We start from the raw sequence: 27,008 nt of genomic DNA on the forward strand, positions 1-27,008 counted from the left end.
GGTCTGTAAGCTATAACTTTTGCACAAACTAATCAATATACTCTTATTGGAATTTCACCAAAAAATATGTATCAGAATACATTTTGCCCTAAATGTATGCAGAAATTTGATTTTTCAAATTTTTTATTGGATATGTTTTATAGTAGAAAATAACAAATATCGGGGGTTTTTTTTCAAAATTGGCAGACCTTTTTTGTTTATAACGCAAAAAATAAAAAACACAGAAGTGATCAAATACCACCAAAGGAAAGGTCTATTTATCGGGAAAAAAAGGACATAAATTTAATTTATGTACAGCATTGCATGATGGCGCAATTGTCAGTTAAAGTAACACAGCATCATATCGCAAAAAAAAATTTCCCCTGGTCAGGAAGGGGGGTAAATCTTCCGGAGGGCAAGTGGTTACACTTTGTAGTGCAAGGGCCTGCCTGATTGCATACAAACTGAAATTGTTTAGGTTTCATCTCATAATATATGGTTTTGGTTAATCTAAAGGAAAATTTTACAAGACAATTGTATAACGTATTTCATATCAATGCATCTATTGTGTCTTTACAGTGCAATAGAAAAAAATGGGTTATTTTTAGTGTACTCTCAAGGAGGTTCCTAGATGTCTTGTTGAAGTAGAAGTGTTGATTTTTGTCAGAGAAGTTTCATGATTTTTCCTGTTTTTGTATCCCTGTATGGACTGTTGATGTCCTTTGACATAGAAGTGGGCCAGGGCTGCATTTCAGGCATTTGAATTGTCTGTGTAATAGTTTACAGGACTGATTTGGCATCCTTGACTAATAAAGATTTCAGTTTTGGTTGCAGGAGCAACAGAGAATTCTGGCATTTACAGTAGTTTAGTCATTGTCACCTGTCACAAGCTATTCCTCTTGCAAAATTAACATTAAAGTGGGTGAGGCATTTCATATACTGTAGGTGTTTTGAATTTATTCTGCCAAAGCAGTGTTCTTGTTTATTCAAGTTATTCAGGTATTCACATGAGTCGCTTTAAAAATACTTTTCATTATTTTTCAATGAGTACATAACTGTATGAAAGCTTAACACTAGACATTTTTTTTTTGGGATGGAGTGAAAAAGCAAAATTCTGGGTTAATGATCCCCCCCCCCTCCACACACCACCTCCCGGTGTAATGAAAGCAGCATAAATGCTTGTATTGCACAAACTCTTGAAAACCAGTTGGCTGGGGGAGTTCACACATAATGATTACGATGCCCTGACCATAATATCTTGGTGGCGTCACCACAAAAATAAATGCTATTATATAGAGAATGAACAGTGTAAAAGACTCCAATTTTAGGCTACCAAATCATTTATTATAAAGAATATAAAAACTTGTATGTGGGTTATACCCAGAATATATTAAAAACTATGAAAAAGCAACATTTCTCCATTCACCTTCCCATCCCTCACCCTCCCAACCATCTCCACAATTCCCCACCGAACGACCCGGAGCCAAAGAAGAAATATGAAGCACCACGTGGTCCCCACCTAAAAGAAACTTTCCCTACAGAGAGGAAATAGTATAGTATACAATAGTTAGTGGATATATTGCATCAGTAAAGCCTAAACAACTGCCATATGTGAAAAAAGCCACGGAGTAGCTGATATATGTACACAGGCATAAGAACATGCCATATACATGTGTGCAATCCATATAATAAGATGACAGACTCTACTGTGGTGATGATAGTGGGCAGATACAGATTGGTAAAACCCACTTCATCCATACAGAAATACATATAAAGCAAGAACATTTAAATAATGGACATGCTGCATAGATAGATCTGGTCCAAACATGTATGATGTCCATGGATGTCGATGTACTTCCATATACAGTAAATCCCTGTATGGATCTCTTTGCTCAAGCAGTAGGAACAAATATCAGAAGTGAGAATTCTTATGCTGTATATGTTCAATATGCCGTAAGTAAAGCTCATTAAAGGAGGTCATGCAATCTATGTATAGCTGGAGAAAGTCCAACTGATATACAGTATAAGATCATCAGGTGGACCAGGCGCTGTGCCTAGCCTGCACTGGATCAAGTAACACAACCCAGCAACCATGCTAAAAAATAGGCAACTGGGTCACTGTGCTTGTATGGGATCAGCCCTGAAGCACATTTCACATAGCATAAATAGAAAGTGGGTGGATCACTCATTGTTGAAAATATGTTCCCCTATCCTTCTCCTCAGTTCCCTTTTTGTTTTCCCCATAAAAATTTTTTGGAAAGAACAGAAAATCATATAGACCACCCATTTTGAGGAACAGTGAAGAAAAGAATGATTAGTAAAACATCTCTCACATGCCGAGTCCCAGAAAACATCTGTCTTGTGCACAAACTTGCACATGGAACATTATCCTCACTTAAACATACTAATCGGTGGTCTCCTAGTTAGGAAACTTAAAGGAGAGGTGGGGACATATTGTATTCACTGTGGATCAGTATGTTGGCTAAAGTTGGAGAACTTCTTGCAGTGAGGAATGCCTGGGGCCTAAAGTTTTTTCAATTTCCTTGTCCAACATTAGTATGTCAGTGCTTTTCTTAAAGCAATCTCAGTGTTGTCCAATGGGTATCATAAAGTGTGACAACTCCTAATTTTTCTTTTTTGTTCTTACTTATATTTATGTCCTTCAACTGGAATAGTTTATAATATCAGATCTATTTTTAGCCAATGCCAAGGCTTTACTTTTTCTATGGACTGAATTGGGATAGCCATGTACCCTAAACCTACACTTGTGGACTCTACTTTCATGATGGTAGTCCTTTATGTCAAAACAGTTCCTGCGAGTCTGCATGAACTGACCTATAGGGATACCCTTGATGAGTGGACAGGGGTGATGGCTGATGGTGTGAAGGAGGGTAGCTCCTGCGGTTAGCTTACAAAAAGTCTTTGTTTTCACTGAATTTCCAGTTTCCTGGATAATTAGATCCAGAAAATTGTTCTCTTTTGAACTGACTTTATATGTAAGAAAGATAATAGTATAATTGATGTTAATTTCATGTACAATAGATTAAAACTGAACAACTGTACCCCTCCACGCCAACAGCATGTCATCAATGTATCATACCCAACACATTTTTTGAAGAGTAGATTTTTCTCCCACCAGCCCAAATGTAGGCAGACATAGGAAGGGGCACATGCAGCTCGAATGGCAACTCCCCTTGTCTTGCAATGGAACTTAAAATAATTATTTGGCAAAACAAGTTCCAAAAGTTCTATCAAACATTTATCATGGGGGCCAGCCAGGGGATGTCTGAGTTCTAGCCGCTGGGACACCACATGTACCCCCACTGCATGTGAAATTGAAAGGTATAACAATTCTACATCTATGCCTGTCAACATGAACTCCTCAGGAATGATCAAGTCTTCAAATTTCTGGAATATGTTTTGGTCAGAAGCTTTAACATCAGGTGTTTAATTTGTTTGTCTACATATTTCTCTATTCTTTCCAGGGGGCTTCCCACCTCAGAGATAATCAGTCTGCCGGGGAGGGGGGAGTTATCATTATTGTGAATTTTGGGTGTCATATAGACTGTGAGGATGTTATTTTTTCCTGCACGTACAGTATAGGAAATAAGTATTTGATCCCCTGCTGATTTTGAATGTTTGCCCACTCACAAAGAAATGATCAGTCTAAAAATCGAATGGTAGGTGTATTGTAACACAGAGACGGAATAGCAACAAAAAATTCAAAAGAAATGCATGTCTAACAAATTATGCACTGATTTGCATGTTCATGAGGGAAATAAGTATTTGATCCCCTTCACAAAACATGACTTAGTACTTGGTGGCAAATTCCTTGTTGGCAATCACAGAGGTCAGACGTTTATTGTAGTTGGCCACCAGGTTTGCACACATCTCAGGAGGGATTTTGGCCCACTCCTCTTGGCAGATCCTCTCCAAGTCATTAAGGTTTGGTGGCTGATGTTTGGCAACTCGAACTTTCAGCTCCCTCCACATATTTTCAATTGGATTAAGGTCTGGAGACTGGCTAGGCCACTCCAGGAACTTAATGTGCTTCTTCTTGAGTCACTCCTTTGTTGCCTTGGCCATGTTTTTTGGGTCATTGTCATGCTGGAACACACATCCATGACCCATTTTCAATGCCCTGGCTGAGGGAAGAAGGTTCTCACCCAAGATTTGACAGTACATTGCCCCATCCATCGTCCCTTTGATGCGGTGCAGTTGTCCTGTCCCCTTAGCAGAAAAACCTCCAAAGCAGAATGTTTCCACCACGCTTGACAGTTGGGATGGTGTTCTTGGGGTCATAGGCAACATTCCTCCTCCTCCAAACACGGCGAGTTGAGTTGATGCCAAAGAGCTTGATTTTGATCTCATCTGACCACAACACTTTCAACCAGTCCTCCTCTGCATCATTCAGTGGCACACTTCAAAGAGGCCTGGACATGTGCTTTCTTGAGCAGAGGGACCTTGCGGGCACTGCAGGATTTCAATCCTTGTTGGCGTACTGTGTTACCAATTGTTTTCTTGGTGACTGTGGTCCCAGCTGCCTGGAGATCATTGACAAGATCCTCACGTGTAGTTCTGGGAAGATTCCTCACTGTTCTCATGATCATTGACACTCCACGAGGTGAGATCTTGCATGGTGCACCAGACCTAGGGAGACTGACAGTTGTTTTGTGTTTCTTCCATTTGCGAATGATTGCACCAACTTTTGTCACCTTCTTTCCAAGCTGCTTGGCGATAGTTTGGTAGCCCAGTCCAGCCTTGTGTAGTTCTACAATCTTGTCCCTGACCTCCTTGGACAGCTCTTTGGTCTTTGCCATGGCGGAGAGTTTGGAATCTGATTGTTTGATTGCTCCTGTGGACAGGTGTCTTTTATACAGGTAACAAAATGAGATTAGCAGCACTCCCTTTAAGAGACTGCTTCTAATCTCAGCTTGTTACCTGTATGAAAGACTCCTGGTAGCTAGAAATCCTGCTGAATGATATAGGATCAAATACTTATTTCCCTCATGAACATGAAAATCAGTGCATAATTTGTTCGACATGCATTTCGTTTGAATTTTTTGTTGCTATTCTGTCTCTCAGTGTTACAATACACCTACCATTCGATTTTTAGACTGATCATTTCTTTGTGAGTGGGCAAACATTCAAAATCAGCAGGGGATCAAATACTTACTTCTTTCACTGCAGATATTCCAGTTCCTCTCTGGAGAGTAGTTTCACTTCAAAGGCCCTACACAGTCTATCATTGATTTGTAACTACGCTTGATAATATAGCCATGATCCCTTCTAAGTTCCTCCAGGGTCTTTCTTTCGCCTACTGTCAGAATGTCTAGGCAGTATTCCTGTTGATCCCAGTCTATTCTGCGGATATCCTGTGTAAAAGCCTTGAAGAACATCTGTTGGTAGTGTTTGTGACTAAGTGGGGGGAATTTTTTTAGATTTATTATTTAGGCACAAAGTGGGAGGAAGATCAAGCATTTTGGGAGCAAATTGTCAGTCTCCTGAGGATCTAACAGCTCAGAGTCAATGTTAGGTGAACAATTGTCATCCCCTGGGGCATACTTGAGTTTAAAATTAACCCCCCAAGAAATACGCAGATGTCCTTATACCCTTCAATTGGTCAGAAAGCACAACCCCTTATTCAGCAATGAAATGTGGTCCTCATATAGGAGTACAGTATATTGCCGAGACTGATAATATCAGGAGGCTCAACTTCATTTCTTACTTTTACTTTGCTGGTACAACCCTGTCTTCTCAAGGTTTTTTTGTTCGATCTCTTCCCCCCCTACCTCCTTTCGGTCTCCTCCCTTTTATGTTCCTTATCCTTTTTAGCTTCTGTTTTCGCTGCCCCCAGGTGCTTCCTCTGGGCCATCTCTATAAAAAATACTAAGTAATATTTAACAATGAAAATGTAAATACATCAGTTGTGATTTGTTGAATTGACTGCTACCTGGTCTGACAAACAGACATTTGATAGTTAATTGGAGATTTCCAAACTGGGATAGCAGCTGTTTACCTAGCATGTGCTGCTGCTTTAGTTAATCATTGCCAGTTTCATTTTATCAGCTGTACCTGCTGAAATCCTAACTCAAGGTTTTGGAAAGCATCCTGTTAACCTTTTATATGTCTTTTGAAAGCTACGTGTTTATAGAATTTATTGGAAAAGCTTGTGACTAATGTCATATGTATATATTTTACATTTTATGTGAGTGTGACAAGTTTAGTGTTAGTCAAATGTAATAATTAGTAATCTGTGTGTGCAGTGACATTAAAGATCATCTTTAAAAGTATCCTAATTTTGGCAGGTCATCAACTTTATATTTATATTCCAATATTTGTAAGCTGGACCTCTACGGAACAACACATGGACATTCAAACTAAAGTAGGTTGGACCATGGTGAGATAATATGCTAAAATGTTTACTGGCTTTAATTTGTATGTAAGTAAGAAAAACATAATTCTGAATTATTTTACTTCTTGTATTACACAGAATCAAATTGTACTTCAGTAGTTTACATTGTTAATTGAACTATGCACATTACACTCTGTTCCAGTGACATTCACAATGTACTTTTGGGAAGATATGGCACTCTAAACAAAAGTGGCTATGTACGGTGTCTATTTTTTTTTTATTTCGACATTTTCCTGATTGTTAGAGACATTGACTCTCCCCTACAATAGAGGTCCATTCACATCCTTGCATTGCCATAGTACATGATAGAATATTTTGAATGACAACCAACACACTATTACAGTAGCAGGCAACGCACCCACACTGCAGGGACTCATTGAAACTCATTGATGGTTACAGGAAGTGATTGATTCATTTATTTTTTACAATATTTTTACAACACAGTACTTTCTGGTGGACGAAGCACTGTGTATAGCATTTGACCATAAGTGGTTTTGGTCATCAATCTGTAAGCAGATACTTCCAAGAGGGGTCTAAAGAGTTTTCTTTTGCTGTGTTCATGTTCGGAGGTTAGGTAGGTCAACTATGTTGCAAATTGTTACAACGTAAATTTGTTGTCCCTGATGAAGTCACGTGCTAAGCGTGACGCAACGCGTCAGTACGTGGGGAGGAGCTTCCGTTAAACGCGTTGACGTCATTTCCGGCGTGGGGGCCATATTGGATCACCCTGTACATTACCCATGCAGTACACCCATAGCATGTGGTAGGAGGCTGGATTTTGTCATCTTCAATGTGAGTGGAACTTTACTTTTTACTAATTTATTGCTGAATAAAACTTGTTGCACTATGGAGGGTCTCTATTTGTGTTTCATCATGACCCTGGGAGGAGCTGGCTGCTAAATCTGGTGGATGCTGGAGGTGGAAGGCGATACCCCAGAGAGGAATCCGGTTTATTAGGATCGTGTGATCCTTAAAGCGTGCTGGCCCTTTGGGGTCTAATCAAGGAGGTGAGGGGGCACTTTGGCCTTTAAGGATTATCACGCGTGAATCCTGCACACTGCACATTATTTTGCATGACAAGTGGAGTGGAGTGTGAAGATCATCACTAAGCATTACATCACTATCATTTTCATTATATATAATATATGGACTTTATTTATTATTGAAGATTGGTTTATTTATTATTATTCTTTGGGCACTGTATGTGTTCTGTCACTTTATGGTTTATGACTTGATTTGTCACTTTTTTGCACTAATTATTCCCTATAAGGGCATATACGCATGACACGATTATTTTATATAAGAGTATATTGAGTCTGATTTATTATATCATGTGATCACTGATTATTTATATTTATATTTATTTAATTACTTCTTTGGAGCGCTGCACTGTTTAGTTTATTCAGATTTTTCACTTATTTTGGGTATAAGTTTAGTGTCAGCAGCTTTCTTTCTTAGAGTAGGATTCCATATAAGCGCAGGAGGTTTTTTTGAATTAAATTTGTTGTACTGTTTCTTTAGGCTGACCTGCTGAGCAGTGGTTTCTGAGAAGGAATGACTAATGCTGCTGGCCAGGTTTTCTCAATTTTTTTCAGAAGGTTACCGCCCCCTGTAGGTCTTATCATATAAATAGGGCTCATTCTGTGCCCTAGGAGAGGTTGTTTAGGGAAAAGACTGCCAAAATGTAACTGTTATGCTGTTGGCCTGAGCAACCCCTTTGGGGAACCCAGCAGAATGCTGTCCAGAGTAAGCTAGATTGCCATTGCTAATGATTACCATATTTGTGTCACTTGCTAAAGAAGCCAACCAGCCAGGAAATAGGTGAAATGGCAGTGGTGACAGTTGTTCTTGTAGTGAAGGGGTGTAATGCTTGGTCCCTTCACTAGCAACTGGTTCTCCAAATATTGAGACTTAGGTACATATCTTGGAGTCATGAAGAGAGATGAATAGGGGACCCAGGAGAACAAGCATGGAGTTATGGAGAAATACATTTGCTGTGTTCAATAGTAACATACAGACATTGTCACTGGAAGTGAGTTGGTGGAGATGGGCACATGCTCCGCGGTACCGGCTTAGAAATGCAGCACACCTGGAGAGTAACAGATGTTGTGTCCAAATACTTAGTGTTAACAGTTTGAAAAGTTTGGCCATGGATTACAAAGAGTTTACTGTGCCTTAATGCTGATTTCACATGACCGCGGCTCATGCCTGTGATTCAGGCATTAGAAAGTGCAGTTCCACATTGTCCCCACTAGAGTGTCTTAAGCCCCGCCCATACGCTGCTCCTCTCATGGCATCCACCATGCGTGGAATACCATTGGCTATGATTGGCATAGCTCAGTAGAGTCCCAAGTCATGTGGCAAATCATTTCATAGAGATACTTTCTTTTTTGTTGTTCCTTTGAGGCTTTGTAGTGCAGCAAACTGATTATCTTGTCCTGGAACGAAAATCAGAAGTTGTGCCATGTCAAGGACATTATTGCTTTCGTCAAGTGCCACAGAAACAGAGGGATGTTTTTGGGACTTATCAAATTTGTAATTGCTTTCCCTGAAAGACTCACAGCACTAAGTAAGCCTACCTTCTCTGGACACATATCTGTGGCAACAGAAATGAGTCTCTCTCCATGAATGGACTAAAAATGCCTCCTTTTAGCTTGGCATCTTTATATTTCCAGCTGCTTCCATTCTATAAAAGCATTTCACTGAATTTCCAATAAGTTTTTCAGTTTTTATATTTTCTTTTCTCTTTCCTCACCTTTCCCACCAGGCAATTGTAATGGCCCTTATCTCAAGAGTTGTAGTGGTGACCCATATTGTGTTTCTTGATTACATCCACTGACTGACACCTGGCTCATAAATTAGGGTCCTTTCACACTGATGTCATCAGTTCAGTTACATTTTTTGCCAAGAATAAACTGATGAATATGGGTGACATCAGTTTACATCTGTCTTCTGTTCAGTTTGCATTGCAGCAGTTCATTTTACATCAGATTTTGCATTCATTATTTTGATTGTTGAAAAAACTAATGATAAGTGATGAAAGTATAAACAAAAAATATAGTCCTTGCCTAAAGACAGATATAAAGTGAATGGACGTAAATGGATGACATTTGTTTATATACGTTCACCTTCATCTCAGAAGAAAAAGACTCTGACCTGAATGGACACAGATGCAGGCGGATGTACACGGATGGTCAGAAACAGGGGCGGACTGACAGCTCATGGGGCCCCCGGGCAATAGGGGATAATGGGGCCCTTGTGTCCTCACCCACACTCAAAAACACACCCAAAAAAGCCTAGGAAAAGTACTAGGGGCATCTCATGAGGCCCCCTACTGACCCCGGGCCCTCGGGCAGTGCCCTAGTGCCCGAATGGTCAGTCCGCCCCTGGTCAGAAATGAATTGCTGTCCATTTTTCACCTGAAAACATTGTGACAGTGCTGTACCTTGTCACTCTGTCAGACAGTGAGGGGCTCCAGCAGGAGCAGACTGGCCCTGGGCTGCAGAATGGGCAATTGCCCTTCAGGCCATTTTGATCCACTGTAAAAAGGCCTCACCGCTTCGGCCGCAGACATGCCTAAAGGCTTCCTGGTGAAGAGAAGTAAAAAGTCCCGTGTGTGCTTGCTTCTGAGCCATGCTTTGTGTGTCCATAGGATACACAGAGCGAGGCTCAGCCCTAGCCCCCATCACTGGCTGCGATTGACAGCAGCAGGAGCCAATGGCTTCCACTGCTGTATCTGAGCCAATGAGGAGCAAGAGAGCCAAAAGAGCCTCGGCTGTCGGGCACTTCGCTGGATTGAGATCGGGCTCAGGTATGTATTTAGGGGGGCTGTGGGGGAAGTTGCATGCAGAAGGTTTTTTACCTTACTTGATAGAATGCAGTAAGGTAAAAGAACAACCTTTTGCCTTTACAACCACTTTAAGATGTAGATATTGACTCCTTTGGGTATCTAGAGTGCCCTAGATGGTATCCTGGGAAACAAGTTCTACATCAAACTTCACAGAGTCTGCCAATACACAATTAAAGCGATATTAAACCCAAAACCAAAAATTTAATATTTTGTAGCTTACCAATCACTAGATGTGGTTGCTGCATTAGTTTTCTTTTCTAGACTTTTTCACCAGGAGATCTGACTAGTAACACACCTCCTGTATTACAGTGTCCCTGTCTGGATGAAGGATCATCAGAGATACCTTTGGACAGCAACATTGTCATTCTGGGGGAGGGGTTAGATTTAGTGGCAGATCTGGATACACTAAAAAATTGAAGCCAAACTCCAGCTAATACTTTTTAACCCCTTCGCGCCAGCGCCTCCCGGCCCTTTAAGAGTTTCAGAATCCAGGAGGCGGGCGGGGTTTTAGGGTCATGTGACCGCCGTGATTCGCCGTCACGGCGGTTATATGATCGGAAAAGGTTCCGATCGCAAGGGGAGATCGGGACCTTTCCGTGAGTCATGGAGATATGTGCTGGGAGTGCTCAGCACATATGTATTTTCTAATGGCACGCAAATATGCGGCCGCTCGGCACCAAGGCCAAGATGCTGAGAGGCTGCATATTTGCGTGCGCTCGGCATCTAGAGGTTAAGCAGTTACAGCAACAGCTTTGTTCCTTCTGGGATAAAGGTTTTATAAATACATAAAAAAACTGATCATTTAAGCACCCCTGTCAGTGTTAAATGGTTTGTCTCAACCCTCTAACTGCTACATCTACAAGACAGCTTGTTCTGTTGAAAACAACAGACTTGCTGGTTAGATCACCAGATGAAAATTAAAGAAAGAAAGCCTAAAAAATAAAATGAATACAGCCACCACATTTAGGAATATGTAAGATGCAATGTAATAACATTTAGCTTTTGGGTTTAATACCACTTGAAAAGAAATATATGGTCACTGCTTACACTGTCATTTGTTATCATCAGCATTGTAATAACAATACAAATAACATTTATATTTGACAAACCTGTCTAAACTTACTTGAACAATCTCCTTTCGTGTTGTGAGTTCTGCCTGTCTGCTGGCTGCCACTTTCCACAACTTCCTGGATTCCCTGCATGCTTTGCAGATTTTATTTTTTTCTTCAGTTTCTAATGATGAAGAACGGTGAAGAACAAGCGTTATTAAACTTTTTTAATACTTTGAACTACAATACACTTAATATCAAACTCACATTTGAATATAGTACAGTTAGTGTTCATTTTCTGGATTTGACTTTGTATAACCATGAGGGGAGTATTGTTACTGAAACCTTTTTTAAGGTTACAGATAGAAATAGCTACATCCCCCTCGATAATTGTCACCATCCGACATGGTTGAGTAATATACCTAAAAGCCAATTTTTAAGGATTAGAAGAAACTGTACTAATAAGAATACGTTTCTTCTTCAGGCTTCTATCCTTAAAGACCGTTTCTTAGAAAAGGGTTATGATGAGAATAAACTGGATAGCACTATTAAAGATGTAACCAATTTGGAGAGAGATTCAATCTTATATGGAGTTAATACGCAGAGACAACAGAAAATATGCCCGTTTGTAACTGGCTTTTCAATTCAACATAAGGCTGTTTCCAAAATAATTAAGGCAAATTGGAAAATATTGAAAGCCGATCCTGTCTTAACTGATTTCTTGCCTGATAAGCCAGAAATAGCGTTTAGAAAGGCATCAACATTGCGAGATAAGATAGCCCCCAATGTTGTTAATCCCCCCAGTAGCTTTTCCTTTTTTTCAGGGCTTAAAGGATTTTTTCCTTGTAATAAATGTATTATTTGTAGATGTAATGGAATCAGAAAAAGGAGTATTGATAATTTCAACTCAACAGTAACAGGAAAAAGTTATAATATTGACTGCTTCATTACATGCAATAGTAGATTTGTGGTCTATTTATTGCAGTGCCCGTGTAAAAAACAATATATTGGAAGAACTACGAGGAAACTAAAAGACCGTTTAAGAGAACACGTCAGTAATATTAGAAAGGGGTACAAGGAACATTCCTTGTCTAAACATTATCGGTTATTTCATAATAAGGACCCCACTTCACTGATGTTTGCTGGAATTGATATTATCAAGACACACTGGAGGGGCACTAATAAAAAGAGATCAGTCTCGCAGAAAGAATCGAAGTGGATTTATGAATTAGACACTTTTTATCCCAAAGGGCATAACATTGAGTTTGATATTAATAATTTTATTGATAACAGCTAATTTTGGCCATTCATTTATATATGTCGCCATTTAGAATTTTCATTTACCTATATCAGTACTCATTCTTTGCTATTCTATTCTATATTAATTTTTATTTGATTTTAAGAATGATTATTTGGCTAGTCTTTTATTATTTAATATCACTATTAATATTCACATCCTGATTTTTTGTGGATTCAGTATTGTTCCACATGCTTATTTAATATTTTTTAGTGATTATTTATTGAATCTGTGCTATCTTATTCTCTATAGATTCATACTTATTTGTGTTGTGGTTTATATCAATTTTTACCACACACTCTTTATTGTTCAGTTGATTTATGCCATTTAATGCTTGACATTTTAGTGATTTTTTATGTATTTTTATATTTATCATCTATTGTAAAATTAGTGCAACCCTATCCTTTATTGACTTTTTATTAATTGCACATATTACCTATTTATGTGGTTTACCTAGGTGTGGTTCTTGGCCATCTTGATCTTTTATTTATGTTTACTTGTATGGATATTATGTACTCCATTCATTTGCATTTTTGTTGTATATTTAGAATATATTAATGTTTTTTTAATTTTATATATCATGTGTTTAGATACTTTAATATATATCTTTTGTCACAGTTTTATACTGTATTTTATTGTTTATCTACAATGGAGACACCATATGATTATGTTAAGGTTATTTTTAACTCTTCTATTTTTAACACGTATGCTTGGTCCATTTTTATGGAGTATATTTATACCAACATTTGTGCATACAACATATATGAATGTTAATTCATCCGTATATGTATGTTTATTGCTGTTATAGCTCTTTTATTCTTTATATGGATCTATTGGGTGTCTTCACTGTATCTTTTGTGTTTTATTCTTGCTCTGTTTGTGTTATTATGGCTAAACAGCTGTTAAGGACTATGGTGTAATAACATTATGTTCATCACACAGCTGTGTTTGCGGCTGATAACATAGCCGCCGGTGGTTATAGTTAAGACTACAACAAAATGGCGCAGGACTATTATGCAGACGTCGGAGCGATGTCTGTTCTGTGCATGCGCGAGGGCGCCCGGAAAATGGCGGGCGCGCTTAAGCGAACGCCATACACTATATATACAGGGCTTTGAGCAGATGTCTGGTTAGCTGACAAACTCCCCATGAATATGTGCATTTGGCACGAAACGCGTCAGGGTAAGAGCAGCATACCCCAGACATCACGCCACCGCATGGAGCGGCGGCCATCTTTGTACACCTTTATGGTCAGTTTTGTTTATTCAGTCCTTGTCTTTGTTTTGGATCAATAAATTTTCCATTTAAAACGATATCACACCATCCTGGCTTTCTTTCTTGGGACCCTGCTGAGTCCTATACCCGCAGAGCCACCTGGGGAGATAGCTGAGAGGTGTTTTAGTGTGTAAACGCACGATCCACAAGGAGAACCTGGACGGACAGATGTGCCCAGATGATGATCCTATGATGCCATATCCGATTTTGGGATAACTCCGCTTGGATATCGGGATACCATCTATATGCATATTTGAATTATGCATCTGGTGAGTGCATGATTCATTAATTTGATCACCGGAAGACGCACATATTTTGAATCACCATCTGTTTTTTAAGGACTTTTGAATGCTTTTTTGCACAATTTCCTTGGCACACTATATCACTTATCTTTTCAATAATTCTGTTTGTTATATATATATGTGTATCAGGTATATTTTAGCGCTGCGCCCCATTTTTCATTTGTTCTTTGTAGAGTCCTTTGGTACCTATTGGCGCTTAGCAGCTTCTTATCTAGCGCTCACTTTCACTTTCTTTCATTATAGTTTCTAAGGACTACATGTCCCATGGCACCTTGCTGCCAGTCAGCAGTGATTCCTATAATGACTCTGCTTCCTGAAACTCTTCCCCTCTTCACTGCTGTAGTTCAGAAGGTAGGCTCTGTGCAATGTGTGACACAGCAGTACCTGCTCGCAGTCCATATATGTCACAGAATTCCAGGAAGTAAATGTGTGGGGATCTTCCCAAAGTTAGTTTACACACCTCAAGATCATTTAGAATAATTAGAAATGAATGTACGATTTTACATTTTGACCACAAATACAATTTAAAAACTGTGTCCTGTGCGCCATGTTCACACCGTACATCTGCAGATGTGAGCAGAAACACACAGCTCAATGGATATGGTGTGAACAAGCCCTTAACCTCTTGCCAGCCGCCCTATGGTAGAACTACCGCTACGGGGCGGCAGAGCTGTGCAAAATCACGTATATATATGTGATTTGCATTTCCAGATAGGGGGCCGGAATTGGACCATTCACATGCGTCTCACCGACTGGAAATTATGGCAGCGAAATGGTCAACTGACACGTTTCGCCCCTCCTCCAGAGCATTCTCAAAGGATAAGCTGCTGGTGATAGATTATTTATACTACGTCTCCTTACTTAGGGGGCGAAACGCATCAGTAACCACTGTACTGACGTAATTTCCATGTGGAAAACACATGTGGATGTCTGGCGTTTTTTCTTCTATATCATATGCAAATGTGAGTGTATATGGTTTGTTTTAAATGCATTTTTAACAAATGGAATTACCCTACATGCATCTTTTTTGCTATCTCTTGCCTGCATGCATCATGAGATAAACCATCAGTGGCATGATATATTGATGTGAGAAATTGAACATAATTATCCAGGAGGACTACAAGTGCCAGACTGACCAGGATTGTGACACAGCGCATATGACTCTTATTTCAGTTGAAGAGTCCATATCTTCTGGTGAGTGAGGGGGAGCACTGGAGGGGAGCACAATATCTGCACCTTGCCCTCCAGAGGAATTACCCCCCTTCCTGATCAGGCCATTTTTTTGTGATACGGCGCTGTGTTACTTTAACAATTGCATGGTCAGGCAACGTTGTACAATTTACATCCTTTTTTCCCCACAAATAGAGCTTTCTTTTGGTGGTATTTGATCACCTGTGTGTTTTTTATTGTTTGCACTATAAACAAAAAAAGACCGTCAATTTAAAAAAAAACAAAAACAATATTTTTGATTTTTTGCTATAAAAAATATTCATTAAAATAAGAGAAGTACAAAGCACTTTATTGACCTCTTGGCACCAGCCGAATGCAAATGTGCAGCCTGGGCCTAGACGCCGAGTGGCCGCACATTTGCATTCTATTAAAAAAAAACATATGTGCTGAGAGCACACATGTCGGGTACTCACGGAAAGGTCCCGATCTCCTCTTTCGAGCGGGACCTTTCCCAATCATGTGACCGCCGTGATGACATGTTACGGTGGTCACATGACCCTAAACCACGCCGCGCCTCCCGGCTTCTGAAACCCTTAAAGGGCCGGGAGGCGCCGGCGCCAAGGGGTTAAATACGGGTGTTTGCCGCAGTATGATTGAAGAAGCACAAGCATATGAACTGATTTCAAAGAACTATTTGTATGTAGTATTTATGAGTGATGCATTGAATTTGAATTGCTGTTTCACATAGTTTCACATGTTCGGAAGGTAAAACAATTTTTGCACAGACTAGGCAGCGCCTAAAATAGTATACATAATTTAAAGGTACAACACCTTATTAGAGCTGCAGCCAGTCATATTGATAGAATCATACACATTTATTTTTTATTTTTTAAATATCTTGGTCCTAAACCAGGTAAATTACTTTTAATTTAACTTTTCTATATGCACTGGCAGGGCAGCACAGTGGCTTAGTGGTTAGCACTTCTGCCGTGCAGTAAATGGGTCATGGGTTCAATCCCCAACCATGGCGCCTCCTGCATGGAGTTTACATGTTCTCCCTGTGCTTGCGTGGGTTTCCTCAGGGTACTCCGGTTTCCTCCCACACTCCAAAGACATGCTGGTAGGTTAATTGGCTCCTGTCTAAATTGTCCTAGTTTCATCCCTGGCCATGCGGGATCGCCTCCATGGTAGGGGTTGGGGAAAGACCTGGCAACCTACCCTGTAAAATAAGTGCTAAGAAAATTCATGGAAAAAGTTGCTTACGTGTGATAGTCCATGCAATCGCCAGGGGTCGGGTACGACTGAATATATAGATATGCACTAGCACTTTACAAGAGACTTAGAATTTTAATAATATTCAGGGTTTATTGATTATATGCTACAGCAGTAACATTGTGTATGTGTAAAGTCTAACGTTCACAAGGAGTAAGATTGGGGAAGCACAGCTCTTATTTTTGTTTTATAACGGATATGTTCTCATATTAACTGAGCAGCAGCTAGCCAGGTGATTTTGTTGTGTAGGTTACACTGTTGCGTGGGGGTCTCTTACTTTTCACAGCCACTAAATGCAGACAGTGTGCGTTCGGGGCCGTGCGCCTGCACCCGTGCAGCTGTCAGATTGGGAGCACTAGCTGGGTCCAATTTGACACAAATAGGACTGCCTGCATGGGAATACACAGAATACCTGTACATCCCCAAGCGGGCACACACGGCCCTCTAAAGAGTGTACGCTGTAGTACGCCTGTGTGAATGAGGCCTTAACATCTCAGTTGGAAACAATGTGTGGCTGCGCCTCTTACAGAAAAGTGTATCAGTTTCTAGTTGTTTCCTATGGGTGTGGAACGCGTTTCTGGTTATATTTAGCAGCAAAATGACAGACCTTTCATCTTTTGTCCCTCTTTTAAGTCTAATTGATATAGATGCATCTAAATGAATGTAGCACCTTAAAACATGAACATACACTGTGTGCACAATTATTAGGCAAGTTGTATTTTTGAGGATTCGTTTCATTATTGAACAACTACAGTGCTCTCAGTCAATCCAAAATGTTAATAAACCTCAAACCTGAATATTTAAGAAAGTAAAAGCGAGGTTTTGGCTGTCTTAGCAGAATATCTATGTGTGCACAATTATTGGGCAACTATTAGTGTGCAGAATTATTATGCAACTAAATAAAAAATTTAAATTTTCCCCATCTTGTTTAATTTCATCTGTTAACCACTTAACACAAAAAACCTGCGCTTGGATGTAACTACACTCTAAATTCAAAAGAGCAAAACAGTAAGGAAAAGCAGTTTGCACACAAAAGGCAAATTTAAAGTGAATAACAAAAATGCAGTGCTAATCAATAATACATTAAAATTTCAACATAAAAGTCCAAATAGATCCTCAAGTAAATGAGACAGGTTGTAGGAGAAGATTATGGCGTTATGAACCGTCACCAAACACCCGAATAAATAAGCCCCTTACCGGACATTCAGACCGTATACTATTGGTCAATATGAGCAGTACATAAGGAATCAATGAGGCAGGTCATTTTTCACTAAGAGTCCTCATTAAGGTGATGAATACTCCTCCTCCTTAAAGATCTTCAAAAGCAGTAAAAACTCCCATACAATATTCAAATAAGGGATATAAAACAAAAGCAACTCATAGTGTAGTATTTCAGTAAAGTTTTGACAAATTTAATAAAGGATCCACGTACATCAAGCATTAAAACAACCAGCATTGAATGTGAAATGTTTCAAACTGAAAATATGGCCGCTGTCCCTCCAGAACGTGGTGACGTCACCCAACACGCTCCACCCAACACATTTCGTCATCAGGAAGACGTCGTCAGGGGCATGGTCAATGGGACGCACCGCCATCTATATATAGGACATGGAGGGACACTCCCATTAATCGGGATGCGTTCCACAGAGCGGAAGGCATACCTGAAACAGGAAGAAGGAGCGGAACGGACCACGAAAGGGGCCCGCCCACACCTTAACTACTAATAAAGCGGAAGACATAAGAAAAGCACACTTAAATTGAATAAAAAAAACTAATTACTAAGGTTTAATGGGGATCTTTAAGGAGGAGGAGTATTCATTACCTTAGGGAGGACTCTTAGTGAAAAATTACCTACCTCATTGATTCCTTATGTACTGCTCATATTGACCGATATTATACGGTCTGAACGTCTGGTAAGGGGCTTATTTATTCGGGTGTTTGGTGACGGTTTATGACGCCAGAATCTTCTACTGCAACCTGTCTCATTTACTTGAACATCTATTTGGACTTTTATGTTGATATTTTATTGTATTATTGATTAGCACTGCATTTTTGTTAATCACTTTTAAGGTTGCAGTTCTGGAAGATGACAGCACTGAAGGATAATGGGTTCCTGGTAGCTTCATGTTTGATTCTTCTCAAGTCTTTGGCAATTCATTTGCGCCTTTTTTTTCAACATTTCTTGCAACGCTGTTGGCTATTTGCTATGAAACGTTTGATGGTTCTGTTAATTACGCCCCATAATCTTAGCAATTTCAAGAGTGCTGCAACCCTCTGAAAGACCTTTTGCAATTTTTGACTTTTCAGAGTCAGTTAAAAAACTTTTTGTCCCATTTTGCCTGAGACAAAGAAGCTGCCTTATAATTATACACGCCTTGATATAGGCCGGGTTTTGAGCTCCTTGGGCCACAACCTCCCTCATTACACAAATACACATCACCTGAAATGGTTAAATAAAATAAGTATTCAAGTTTATACAGCTTGGAGTTGGACAATATGCATAAAAATGATGATTTGGCCAAAATACTCACTTGCCTAATAATTGTGCACACAGTGTATTTGCTGTAACCAATACCCACCAGATTCCAAACATCATTTTTCTATTGCAGGCTACAAACATGTTCTCATAGGCATTTTTTTCATAGATGTACTTCTTTGAAACATTCTCCCTTTATTGAAGTGTCATGTGACCTGTGAAGTGGCCGTCACATGATGGTGCTCCTTACACACACAAACAGCAGGAGTTTGATCACATTCTTGTATAAAGGTCAGCTACTGTCTCCTCCTGAAATCCAGCTTAGAATTTCCCTTCTGCTCTCCTTTTTATCAGAACTTTCAGAAAAGCGGTGGCTCTGGATTTCGCCATATTCGGAGGCTGCGTTTTACTCTTGCACATATTACACAGAGTGGTTATCTGAAGTTTCCAATTTCCACCTGACTATTACTTGGAAACCAGATGATGCCATGGAAACAGAGCTCATGCTAAGAGCAGACGACACCAGCAAGTGGCTGTGTACAGCTGGGTCATTCTCACTACCTCATGAATACACTGATATTTACCTGAACCGACCTCCATTGTTAGAGTAGTACCATCTATCTGGTGTGTCTACACATGACAGAGGAAGTGGGTTCCTGGCAGGATCAGCAGGTGAAAAGAAAAAAGGGTGAGAAAAGAAAACAAATGAAACTACCCCATCTAATGAAAGGTAAGTTGTAGTACATTTATTTTTTGTTTAGATACACTTTAATCTTGTAGCCAAGCACTCTCTTTAAAGCTGAATTCTGGGATGGAGAAAAATGTGGATCCCTCTCCTCGCTGCAAGGGTTAATGCTTGTTTTGTCTAGGGCAGTGGTCTCCAAGCTGCGGCCCAGGGGCCAGTTGTGGCTCTTTGCTTGCCTTTATCTGGCCCTTGAGGCATTCTCCCTTCCACTGTTACAAGACACTATTCCTCAAAAACAAAATTCCTGCAACTGACATAAACAATGGGACAATATTTTTCCCATTGACACCAACAAAGGGCCACTATTCCTCCCACTGATACCAGTGATGGAGAGGTATTCCTCCTACTGATATCAACGTTGGGGCACTATTCCTCCCATTGACACCAACAATTGGACACTATTACTCCCACTGACACCAATGTCGGGGCACTGTTCCTCCCATTGACACCAGTGATGGAGAGGTATTTCTCCCACTGACATCAATATTGGGGATCTCTTCCTCCCACTGACACCAAGGATGGGACACTATTCCTCTCAATGATACCAATGATGGGACACTATTTCTCCCATTGACACCAACAAAGGGGCACTATTTCTCGCACTAATACCAATGATGGGATAGTATTCCTCCCATTGACACCAACAAAGGGCCGCTATTCCTCCCACTGATACCAGTGATGGAGAGGTATTCCTCCTACTGATATCAACGTTGGGGCACTATTCCAACCATTGACACCAATGATGGGACACTATTCCTCCCACTGACACCGATGATGGGATACTACTCCTCCCACCGACAGTAATGATGGGACACTATTACTCCCATTGACACCAATGATGGGACACTATTCCTCACACTGAAACAGATGATGGGACACTACTCCTCCCACTGACACCAATGATGGAATACTATTACTGCCACTGACACCGATGATGGGACACTACTTCTCCCACTGACACTAATGATGGGACACTATTCCTCCCATTGACACCAATGATGGGACACTATTCCTCCCACTGACACCGATGATGGGATACTACTCCTCCCACCGACAGTAATGATGGGACACTATTACTCCCATTGACACCAATGATGGGACACTATTCCTCACACTGAAACAGATGATGGGACACTACTCCTCCCACTGACACCAATGATGGAATACTATTACTGCCACTGACACCGATGATGGGACACTACTTCTCCCACTGACACTAATGATAGGACACCATTCCTCCCATTGACACCAATGATAGGACACTATTCCTCCCACTGACACCAATGATGGGACACTACTCCCCTATTGATACCAATGATGGGGAAGTATTCCTCCCACTGACATCAATGTTGGGGCGCTATTCCTCCCAATGACACCAACAATTGGACATTATTACTCCCACTGACACCAATGTCGGGGCACTGTTCCTCCCACTGACACCAATGATGGGACACTATTCCTCCCACTGACACCAGTGATGGAGAGGTATTTCTCCCACTGACATCAATATTGGGGATCCCTTCCTCCCACTGACACCAAGGATGGGGCACTATTCCTCTCAATGATACCAATGATGGGACACTATTTCTCCCATTGACACCAACAAAGGGGCACTATTTCTCGCACTAATACCAATGATGGGATAGTATTCTTCCCATTGACACCAACAAAGGGCCGCTATTCCTCCCACTGATACCAGTGATGGAGAGGTATTCCTCCTACTGATATCAACGTTGGGGCACTATTTCTCCCATTGACACCAATGATGGGGCACTATTCCTCCCACTAACACCAATGATGAGACGCTATTCCTCCCACTGACACCAATGCTGGGGCAGTATTTTTCCCACTGATATCAAGGAAGGGGCCTTTTTCCTCCCAATTATACCAATGATGGGCACTATTCTTCCAACTGATACCAATGATTGGGGACTATTCCTCCCACTGACACTAATGATGGGGCACCATTCCTCCCACTGACACCAATGATGGGGCACCATTCCTCCCACTGACACCAATGATGGGGCACTACTCCTCCCACTGACACCAATGTTGGGGCACTATTCTACCTGAGTATACCAACGATCAGGCACTATCCCTCCTACGAATGCCAATGATGAAGAACTGTTCCTCCTATGAATACCAATGATGGGGTACTAAAACATATAAAGTGAGCGCCTTCCAGTCTATCAATTCCCAGATTACAGCATCTGTACACAAAAGGCACCATATAAGACCTCTAAAACAGATAAAAAACATAAACGTGCAGCGCTGTTAAAACCAATAAATAAATACATATATAAACATGTAAGAAAGTGCACACAAATATATAAAGTGACACTGTGCATCTATGTATGTGCCACTAGAATATGTGGCCAATATAAACGTGAAAGAAACACTGTGTCTAAAACATAAGTCCAGAGTGCAGGTGTGAACGAGATCTCAAATGATCTTCTGGTATCCAAAAGACACAGATTGTGGATAAGGTGAGACAATTAAAGTGTAGATTGAGCACTCACCAGATACGCAACCTTTTTGCGCATTTGTATGATATAATAAGGACATCAGACATCAGACATCTCATCAAAAAGGTCTGGTCAGATCTTGTCAATGCCTCCTTCGCTATCCCACGGTTTGCACTTAGCCTTCCCAAATGGTAACCACTCTGCGGATGTACCTGGCTCCCACAGGAGCTCAGAAAGAAACAACAGAGGAGGCCAGTAGTGCAATATTGCCTTAGGATGTTTATTCCACACAATGGGTATGTATACAGCAAGAAAGCAAATAAAATAGATTACTGACCGATTGCAAGCTGCCGCCGGGACCCCTTGTGGTGCCGGCGGTAAGGCGTCAAAACAGCTACAGCCCGACTCTGATGCGTTTCGAGCAGGTGCTCTTAGTCATAGGGTGTCCTGGCACTATCCCTCCTACGAATGCCAATGATGAAGAACTGTTCCTCCTATGAATACCAATGATGGGGTACTATTCCTCCCACTGTTACCTTAGATTGTACGCCCCTTGAGGGTTAGGGACTGATGTGAATGTACATTATATATGTAAAGTGCTGCGGAAATTGATGGCGCTATATAAGTACCTGAAATAAATAAATAACACAGATACACTGTTTACTCCCACTGCCGCCAGGACAATTTCTACTCTCAGTGGCCACAGTCTGGTCCTGATAAAGTCTGAAAGACAGTAAACTGGCCTTTTTTTTTTTTGAAAGGCTGTAGACCCCTGGTTTAGGAGACTACAATGAGGTGAAACACTTACTGTATGCATTTTTGCCGCGCTTTTACCCTGCTAAAATCACAAGAAAAATGCAATCAAAATATTTCCTTTAAATCATGTGGAACGCTTCACACCAGTACACTGCATCTTTGATGCCATGTTTAAGAAAACTCACCAAAAATGCATCTCCCATTGAAATCAATGGAAAGCACACCAAAAACGCATGGCATATGCCTTTTTGGTCCTTTTTTGAGTCACATGGCCATGTTTACAGGTGCATACTAGGAGTCAGGCAACCCAAAAGCGCACCAAAAGGCATCTCTGGAAGGCTCCCTCCTCTCTCTAAAACCAGTTCCCCCAGAGCCACTTTTCCTAGCTGCTGTTTCTTCCAATGTCATCAAGTATGTGGGGACATCTGGGGCCCATCCGAATCCTGGCAGTGTTGAAGAGTGTCAGCTGTTGGGGGAGTGAGGAATAAGGTAAGTAAATCATCTAATTCATCATCCCCTAGACATAACAAGCATTAAGGGAATGTGCATCAACGCGTCACAGTAACACACTGTAATGCATCTCGGCACAGATGTCATACCTTTTGTATCACTCAATCCTTCCACCTAGATTGTAAGCTCTAACGAGCAGGGCCCTCTGTTTCCTCTTGTACCAAATTGTATTGTAACTGTAATGTCTACCTTCATTTTGTAAAGCACTGCACAAACTGTTGGCGCTATATAAATCCTGTATAATAATAATGCTTGTGCTGTGGTGTGAAACAGCCCTAAAAGTATAACTAAAGACAAAACTTTTTTCCTATTTAGAATGGTTAAAACTGGGACTTTTGCTTTTTTTGCGTTTTGTGTCCTGTTCATTGAATATCCCATCACTTCCTGTCCTGTAGGCACAAAAGGAAATGAGAAGAAATCTCTCCACAGTTAGGCTACGTTCACACTAGCTTTGTCAGCAGGCGTCAGACAGGCGTTTGGGAAGCGTTTTTAACGCTTCTCAAACGCTTATGAAAATTCTGCACATGGCAGTACACAACGCTGTTCACACGGAAGCGTTAGCGTCGCGGCAAAACTGACACCTCGTGTGGAGTCAGGTGGAGTTGAAGCCTCCCATTTAAGTCTATGGTGCTGCTCCGTAAATGCCTGGCAGGCGTTTGCGGTGCGGTTGTGACGCAGTTGCGAGGTGGTTGCGGAGTGTTAATATCCTTTAACTTCATTATAGGAGTTTGTGGTGTTGTTTTAACACTTGGCAAATGCCTATCAACCGCCTCAAAACCGTGCATAGGGCGTTTGAGCAGCGTTAAAAACGCTTCCCTAACGCCTGTCAAATGCTATAGGGCCGTTTGGCAAGAGTTAAAAATAAAGTCAAGTGTGATCGAGGCCTTAGATACATTTCCTTCAATTCTCCTTTCACATGGACAGCTGTCTTTACTGCCCTCTCAGGCCACTTTTACACGGGGTGGACTCCACCAGCGGATCTACCTGCTTAGCTGGGGATCTGTCCACTGGTAACTGCCGAGCAGGCAGATGACAGGTCCATGTCTGCTCCGCTTATGCAGAGTGGACACGGACACAGCCTGCTTTCTTCCTTCATGGGCAGTCGGATGTAAATGGAACGCCTGTCCCCCATCCAGCTGTTTTTAGCAGATCAGATGCAGGCGGGTGTTCAGATGCAGGCGGGTGTAAACAGGCACATGTCCGTTTACACCCGCCACTCCATAGAGGATAGTGAATGGCCCGAATGGGTCTGCCTGAAAAATCAGACAGGGGAACCCAATTGGTCCGCCAATGTTAAAGGGGCCTGAAAATCAATCTGCCGTGGATCCCTGTTTGAAGGGAGGTAGAGCAGCGGCTTCCAGGCTAGTAGGAGGCAATCATGCTTCCTCTTGAATACGTGTTCTTATTTTTGGCTATTTCTTTTCTTTTTTTAATCCCAAGAGGGATTTTGTATTGAAATACTGTGCCGCAACCATAAACCATAAGGCTAGGTTCACATATGTGCAGGTGGTGCCGCTGCGGATCTGCAAACAAAACCGTGCAGCCGCACCATTTACACAGAAGAATGCGGACCCGCGGGAGGATGCCATTAATTCTAATGGCACGCCGCCCGCACTGGAAATCGCAACCACACTGGGAACCGAGGTTCCCGTGCGGGCTGCGGTTTCCAAAGTGCAAGGACTTCTTCCCTGTTTGCCCTGGGGCAAGAGAGTCCATTCAAATGAATGGGCTCCTGTTCCAGCGCAAAACGCGGCCCGCAGAAACGCGGATATGTTAACCAGGGGTAAGTGTTTGTCTCAGTTCTTGCAGTGGGTGAGTCTGACAGGTGGGATGGCCCATCAAACTCAGGAAGCACTCAGGAGTTACAATTGCTGCGGCAAAAGTACAGACTCTGTTGGCTGCCATTTCTGCTTGTAGATTGGCAGATGGGGGTGGTAAAAATTCAGGTTAACCTCCTGTGTTGCTATCCTTGGCCTCCTGTGCTGAAAAAAAGTATTGCATGCTGATTTCTTTTTTTTTTTTTATTCAGCACTGAAATGATAAGAAGGATCATCGTAAAGCCGTATGATCCTTTATTCCAAAAATATTTCGAATATGGCAGCATGCCAATGAAAAGGACACAATGTAGCAGTGGTTGACGCGTTTCACACAAAGTTGTGCTTATTCATAACCAGCATGCACTGATGCAGTGGTGTGAACTGAGCTGATTTTAAACAAGGCAAATTGCATTATCTTTTGTTAGGAGTGAGCTGGGCAAGACTGCCCGCAACAGTTGTAACACTCCTAGTGTGAACAAGCCCATCTGCACACTGTTCATGTGAATCAACCCTCCTGGACATGTTTTTGCTTGATGTGTTTTCCTTTGAAATAAATGAAAACGCATCTATAGCACATGCTGTGCTTGCGCAGCATGATCTGCCTTGACATCCAATACAAAGCACATTTCAACACATTAAAAAAAGTGTTGGCAATGCAGGTTAATGAAGTGATTATGCGTCAACAGGTTTTGTTTGCACTTCTATTGATTTCAAAGAAAAACGCATTGGAAGAAAACACATACGCGTAATATAGCCCAGGGAGAATACTTTTGCATTTACAGTTTTAAACGTTTTTGACCGAGCTTTGCAATGCTTTTTGCATTTTCACGTGTCATGTTTTTTTTTCACATTGGCTCACTGAAAAATATTTAGGCTTGTCACCACATGCAAAATGCATTATACATTTGTTGTTACATTTCCTTTGACTTTTACAAACCTCCAAACGCATGAAAGTGGACAAAAAAAAGGGACCTGAGCTCTTTTCTAAATTGTGCTGCAGCACCATGCACAGATGTGAACAGGCTATCATATTGTTTGATGACGCATATTAGTGCGTTCCATGGACCTCCAAACGCATGAAAGCTGACAAAAAAAGGGACCTGAGCTATTTTCTAAATTGTGCTGCAGCACCACGCACAGATGTGAACAGGCTATCACATTGTTTGATGATGCCTATTAACGCATTCTACGGATCTCCAAACGCATGAAAGCAGACAAAAAAAAGGGACCTGAGCTATTTTCTAAATTATGCTGCAGCACCACGCACAGACGTGAACAGGCTATCACATTGTTTGATGACGCCTATTAGCGTGTGCTACGGACCTCCAAACGCATGAAAGCGGACCAAAAAAAAGGGAACTGAGCTCTTTTCTAAATTGTGCTGCAGCACCATGCACAGATGTGAACAGGCTATAACAGTGTTTGATGACGCCTATTAGCGTGTTCTATGAATCTCCAAACGCATGAAAGCAGACAAAAAAAAGGGACCTGAGCTATTTTCTAAATTGTGCTGCAGCACCACGCACAGATGTGAACAGGCTATCACATTATTTGATGACGCTTATTAACGCATTCTACGGATCTCCAAACGCATGAAAGCGGACAAAAAAAAAGGGACCTGAGCTATTTT

General features: G+C 41.2%; 1 long non-coding RNA gene across 1 annotated transcript in view; it reads right to left on the minus strand.

Moving 5' to 3' along the window:
* LOC149466080 (uncharacterized) overlaps nucleotides 1-27,008 on the minus strand; it is a 43,775-nt gene that overhangs the window by 14,303 nt on the left and 2,464 nt on the right. The window contains exon 2 of the long non-coding RNA XR_016312168.1: nucleotides 11,368-11,477. This is a non-coding gene — a long non-coding RNA (uncharacterized LOC149466080). The remainder of the gene's footprint in view (nucleotides 1-11,367; nucleotides 11,478-27,008) is intronic.

Source organism: Staurois parvus, unplaced genomic scaffold (genome assembly GCF_062004578.1).
Source record: "Staurois parvus isolate SC_StPar_1 unplaced genomic scaffold, SC_StPar_1.0 ptg000133l, whole genome shotgun sequence".
In the NCBI taxonomy this organism is placed as follows: Eukaryota; Metazoa; Chordata; class Amphibia; order Anura; family Ranidae; genus Staurois; species Staurois parvus.